The following is a 6,341-nucleotide window of genomic DNA, read 5'->3' on the forward strand; positions in this document are numbered from 1 at the left end:
TTATTAACATAAAAAAAAAATAATTTCATAAAAAAAGTACCCGGAAGTATGTTTTTTAGCTACCCATTTTTGCAGTACTTACATGAAAACTATATCAATGATAAGAAAAAGCGCCGTATTAAACATTTGCTAAAAAATAATGCAGTAATTGTTAATATACCCTAAAACAAAGTGCAGTAATAGCTATTACTGTAACATTTTATTCTAGTGTCTGTAGACCAATTGCTACGTCAAAACGCAGCTCTCCACATTACTGCATTTGTGTGTAGTAAAAGTTCGCGAGATCGTAACCGTACGATACAGTGCTGCGTTTTGTTGAAGCAAATCTGTGCGTCGTCGTCGTTCGGTGAAGTGAAACGTGCGGCACGTGTGCTGCTCCGGCGCGCTGTTTGTTTTTTAAGGAACGAAATTTTGGTGAGTTGTTATAAATTAAAGTCTATCTTTATATATATTGTATTATGTATTACATAGCATTATGACCTTGAAATAAAAAAGCTATCATCTGACGTGACAAGTCAGATTTTAGTTTTTTATAACCTAAAAATACAGGACTACAAATGCATCTTACTAGGTATAAATATGTAGGTACAGTACTCCAAAATTAATAATGCGCATGCAGATCTTCGCTAATTATCGTATTTCCAGGAATACCCGAATCACCCCGAATCATTGAATCGTAAGTGCTCCAAACAATGCACTTGCATCTTGCACCTTGTTTGAAAGAAATAGGAGTCAATTCAGAGTCATACACAATCGAAAACAGTTCAGGCGATAGGTGACGGTAGCCTGTCAGTCCAAAAATTAAAAAATCCGTCAATCGTCTTTATATATTGGTGGTGATGGAATCATATAGAGCTGCTGTTACATACCCTTCTTAGTTTTGTTTCAAAGTTGAATTGTCCGATAAAATGATTATTTACACAGGTAGCAGATAGCAGTGGGGAAAGTGAAAATGAATAAGAGCATAATGAAAGCTCTGATCATTCTACGATATAATATACAAGAAATAGAGATAACCCCTGATTCTGTAAATCCTTTGGACTGAGATTATAATGATTAGATTTCTGCAATTTAAATATAGAGCAGTGTTTGAAAATCATGTTTTCAAATATAAACTTTGTCTTATATTAACCTTCCATACATCCATCATGACGCCAGCTTCAGTAAGACACTTTAATAGTTCTAAGTATATAATTTTCTGAGTAAATCAATACAACAAATATATATTCGCAATTGTGTGGCTTATCCTCGCTATTAACTTACATTGAATTATCGAAACAAATTTCGTTACTTATCTATTTTTCCATAAAATCACAATAAAACTCATAATTCTAATAAACTATGCATAAAGAAAATACATTTAACCCTAGATTACTAACCTTCGTCTATTCGACGACGCGTCACCAAAAAAATCGCTATAACTTTTACGCGCGCGACCGTATGGTTTTCTAACTTCAGCTAATCTCAGCCGACCCGTTGCTTTTGCGATGGACGGTAGTGTTTTGTGCGTGGAAGGTCCACACGCGCTGTACCAGCAACCATGGCTCGTCACATCGACGAAGGTTAGTATTAACATAACTTTTCGTACTATTTAGATAAGTTAAAATTACGTTATTTTATCTTTTATAATGGTGCCTATTATTTTATTTTTTAGATACGATGCATATGTTATTATTAGAAGTCGAAAGTGACGAGGAATTCATCTGCGAGAGAGCCTGAAGACCACATTGAGGCTGATGAGGCATGAAATGGAGTGGGTGATGATGAAGTTTCTATTGTAAATAAAGAGAAATTTCCAGATCAAGATTATGAGGCAAGTAGTAATACATCTGCCCACGTTCCATTGAAGACGAAAAACGTAGCACTTCAGCTGACCCTAGTGATTTGATTATAAGACCATCGCGTACCATTCTTCTTGGAAAAGATAAACACATATGGGCACCACAACAGTCAAGGTCACAAAGCAGAAGACCTTCTAGGAACATATGTATATACATAACACGAGGGCCTGTACGGTTTTTCAAGATATTTTATCCTCTTCCATGTTTTTCAGTTATAATTACTGATGACATTACTGATACTCTGCGGGACTCAATCACATAAATTTTAATGCCAGGAAGAAGTAATGTGAATGTTATAAATGAGACAGAGCAAAGTAATGCTGCTAATGTCCCTCCACAGCAAAATAAAAGAAACATATATGCTATATGTCCCTCCGTAAAGCAAAGGTAAACTAAAAATAGGTGCACTAAGTGCAAAAAATCGTTGTGTGGGGAACACAAACTTGATGTGTGTCACAAATGTTTTAGATCCTAAGCTATTATCAAAAATATATTTTTTATTAATTTTTCAGATATTATTTTTGTAATTTATAGTTTATTTCGAGCAATCTAGTGGTATATATTATATGTACAAATTTTTCTAAAATTTTAAGAATTTTCATAAAGCGTGTAAACTATGATCTCATTTTGATGACTGTTTGAATTAAAAATATGTTAATATAAGCATTTTAATATTTTTATATGTAGATTAATACATTGTCATTAAAATAAAAACATAACTACAAATATATTTTTTTAATTAAACCCCTTAATCCCCTCCAATAAAAAGCGTAGTCGGAACGACGAAGGTTAGTATTAAACGTCGAAAAATAAGGTTAGTGTTCTAGGGTTAACCACTTTAAACATATCATCTTCGGAGGCTCGGGTAATATGACAGTTGCCGAACAGTGACGAATTTTTCTATGTTATCAGTTTGGGAGTACTGTACTCTGTAGGTTTTCAATAACTTTGTTTGCATACTCGTATACCTAAAAGATACATAAAGTTACCTATCTGACAGAAATATTAAAATCGTAATATGTAGGTACAGCCAGCATCAGAAAAATCTGAGCGTACGAAGTGGTCAAAATGATCTGAAATACAAAAATTCAATTTTATCTTAGCACTCACACTATTCAAATTGTTCTTAGCATTCAACGTACCAAAAACAGCGTACGCTAAGATGTTTTTGGTACTTTGAATGCTAAGAAAAATTTGAATAGTGTGAGTCTAAACTTTAGACTCATACTTTAGACTCTAAAGTATGAGTGCTAAGATAAAATTGAATTTTTGTTCTTCAGATCATTTTCACGCTGACTGTACTTAATATTTCCAACGATAGGTAACTTTAGGTATCTATTAGATAAATCTAGTTCCGATTAGGTAGGTAGTTTACAGTAGATTGTACGTATAAGAATTAAGAATATTTATGTGGCGCCCGCGGATTCTAACGCGTTTTTGCTTATTGCTCAGCTTCTAAGTGTGATGATGATATATAGCTTAAATTTTATTATTACTATAAATATTTCCTACTTAATCAATGTACCTAGATTTATTTCAGAACATTTTCTCTTCATAATGTCTGCCAAAAATTCCCGCGGAAGAAGCATGTTAGACATGGTGCTGGGTAAGCTGGATCGTCAAACAGAACCTTCTACTTCTACAGAATTTAATTCAAATCAGAAAGATGAATCATTTAGTCTGTTATGTGATGAAACCTTCCCAAGTTCTTTGATGGATATATCGCTAACAGATGACATTTGGAATAGAAGAACCATTCTACAAAAGGCCCCAAGATAACAATTTATATCATGAAACACCTACAACTGATTCCAGTCATGCCGTAAATAATAAATATAGAGTCCGAAAAGTATATATATTGTTCCTACTATTAAATAAATATATACATGTCAGTTTAACTGATGTTAAAATAAATGTTGTCTTAATTAAACTAAATTTTCTTCTACAAATTGTTTTATTTTGATATCCCCGCAGTAGGTTTCAACCGTAGAGCATTTTTTTAAATCTGTGTAAAAGTGAGAAGATATTAATATGTATACATCTTCTTAGCTCCGGTCATTAAAAACCTGTATTAAATACTAAACAATAACGCAGTAATCAACATGCGCTAGAACATAATGCAGTAATGAGCGCAAGTACTGTATTTAGACTTAGTATCCTGTGATTTTCACATGTCCTGATGCTAAACCTAAACGCAATAATACGCATTATTAATGGATATACTAATTTATGAAATATAAGATAATTATCTTTGTAAAGCTTGTATTTTTTCCCATTTTATTGATAGATTTCAAGGTCTATAAAATATAAACATCTTCCTCAAATATGTAAAAATGTCTTTCGCGCGTTTATCTCAAAACCGCCATTTTGCGATTACTGCATTCTTAGTTATCACGGCAGAATACGCGCTAACAAATATATATTACATGTTTATTGTATAATTTTCACACTATTGGTTTTAAACTCAAACTCAAACATTTATACTATTAGACTTCTTCTAGAAGCACTTTTGAATCGTCATAACAGTTTAACAGTTTTAACATTTACCACCAATTCAGAAAGCAGTATCTATAGAGAAGAAGAAGAATCTATTTAATCATAATCGTAATCTTCTACTTCACTGAAACTTTCATCGCTCGAAGAACTCGATGTTTCGCCGTCGGAATTTCTTAATGTTATTATAAATGAGTCAGTGTAATTATCTACTTTTGGTTCTAATTGAATATATTTTTCCTCATGTTCTAGCGTCTTTCTCCAAACGTCACTAAACATATCCAGACTAATGGCATTTGCTTCCTTTCTAAATAATTCTTCCACAGTTTTCAAGTTAAAGTTCACATTTTGTGATGCTACTTTCCCTTTAATTATGCCCCATAGTAACTTTATTGGGTTGAGTTCTGAATGGTACGGTGGAAGGCGCAATACACTATGTCCATGATCTTTGAGGATTGCATCAAGTAAAAATTGTGTATAGTTTGGCTTATTTTTTTAATAATGTGGATAACTTTGATTATTAATTAGTAATTTGATTTTTGAAAAAAAAATGCCGATTTTAGTCAAAATTTATATTTTTCTAACAAGATCCTTACCATCCCAATTTCCACCTTGGTGAGAAAAATTGACATTTCTAATGAAAATGAACAAAAAATTAAATGATTTTATTAAATACTGTAAAATAGTATATAATTCTTCCATTTACTGTATCACAAAATTCTTCATAGATTTTTAGATATTCGTACTACACCAATTACATCACCCTGTATTTATAAACAATTGCAAAATATGACACATACATAGGCCGGGAGATACTGACACAAAATTTCGGGTCATTTGTAACAGAATGGCGGTTCTACAGAGGTCTTATTACGCAATGACAAAAAGAAAAATGATGGTCAGAACGCTGGTACCGGCGGACTAGTCGCGTGGGCGTAAGTCACACTCGTCGGATAAGTAAGACCCCTCTAGACCGCCATCCTGTTACAAATGACCCGAAATTTTGTGTCAGTATCTCCCGGCCTAACATGTGCAATGTGTAAATGTGTTGACGTTCCAGCTCTTCTTAATATACCTATACGATAAACGACAGGTAGCCAAGTGGATTAGAACTTGGCGAACGCTTATTCTATTGGATCGTACGCTAATGTCTATATGGCTTCGAATTCTAACGTCAGTCAGCGTACGTCAAACTGTCAACTGTCATTCAGTTTGACATTAGTAATGTTGAAAAATATTCAAATTAAACTGCCGAATTCCGAAAACGGAAAAAGTAAAAAGTCAAAAAATTTTTGAAGTGAACTAAAAAATACAGGTTGTGCTTTAAATTATAAAAATACAAATAGAGGTAAGTTAATTTTGCATTTGCAATGAGGCATAAAAAGATATAATGTCTTCAAGGTTTAAATTTAATTTATTTATGTGTACTTATTTTTCTAGTTTAGAAATGGAGAGACTGCGCGCCAGCCAGGAGCAATTTTCTGCTCTTATAGAATTCATGGCACAGTTGACAGACACTACGTACATACAGTTAGGAAAAAGAAGCCCCTGCGATGAAATTATGACGTATAGCTATAGGGCTGTTACCTTTTTGATATTTAACCGACTTCAAAAATGGAGGAGGTTATCAATTCGGCCTGTATATTTCTGTTTGCTTTTTTTCACAGTTGACTTTGTGGTAATTTTGAGATTAAAACCCGTTAAAATTAAAAAAATGGTGTAGCCTAAATATGAATTTACAAGAAGAAACAATCTCAATAAAATATATACCTTGTAAAAGTAAAAAGGTACGTTTTTTTCAGTGCTATATTTCGAAATCTTGTCTTTTTTGGACGCCGAAGGCTATTTTAATGTAGGTACCTACCTAAATTATTTATAATGCTTGATATTTGTATGATACATATAAGTATTCAATAATTATTTTAAACCAGAATTAACAATACTTGTATGTAGGTATACCTAATAAATTATTTTTAAAACGATAAATTAAATTAAATTAAAAAACAC

The 6,341-nt window shown here is 32.6% G+C and overlaps 1 long non-coding RNA gene across 2 annotated transcripts; it reads left to right on the forward strand.

Annotated features, from left to right (window-relative positions):
- The first annotated feature begins 356 nt into the window (after nt 1-356).
- Nucleotides 357-3,786, forward strand: LOC123695918. 2 transcript variants are annotated; one of them, XR_006752014.1, is made up of 2 exons: nt 357-414; nt 3,371-3,786. It is a non-coding gene; the product is annotated as an uncharacterized LOC123695918 (long non-coding RNA). The 2 variants fall into 2 exon arrangements; XR_006752013.1 differs by having other exon boundaries at nt 3,382-3,786.
- The last annotated feature ends 2,555 nt before the right edge of the window (nt 3,787-6,341 follow it).

The sequence above is a fragment of the Colias croceus genome, chromosome 1 (genome assembly GCF_905220415.1).
Source record: "Colias croceus chromosome 1, ilColCroc2.1".
Lineage (NCBI taxonomy): Eukaryota > Metazoa > Arthropoda > Insecta > Lepidoptera > Pieridae > Colias > Colias croceus.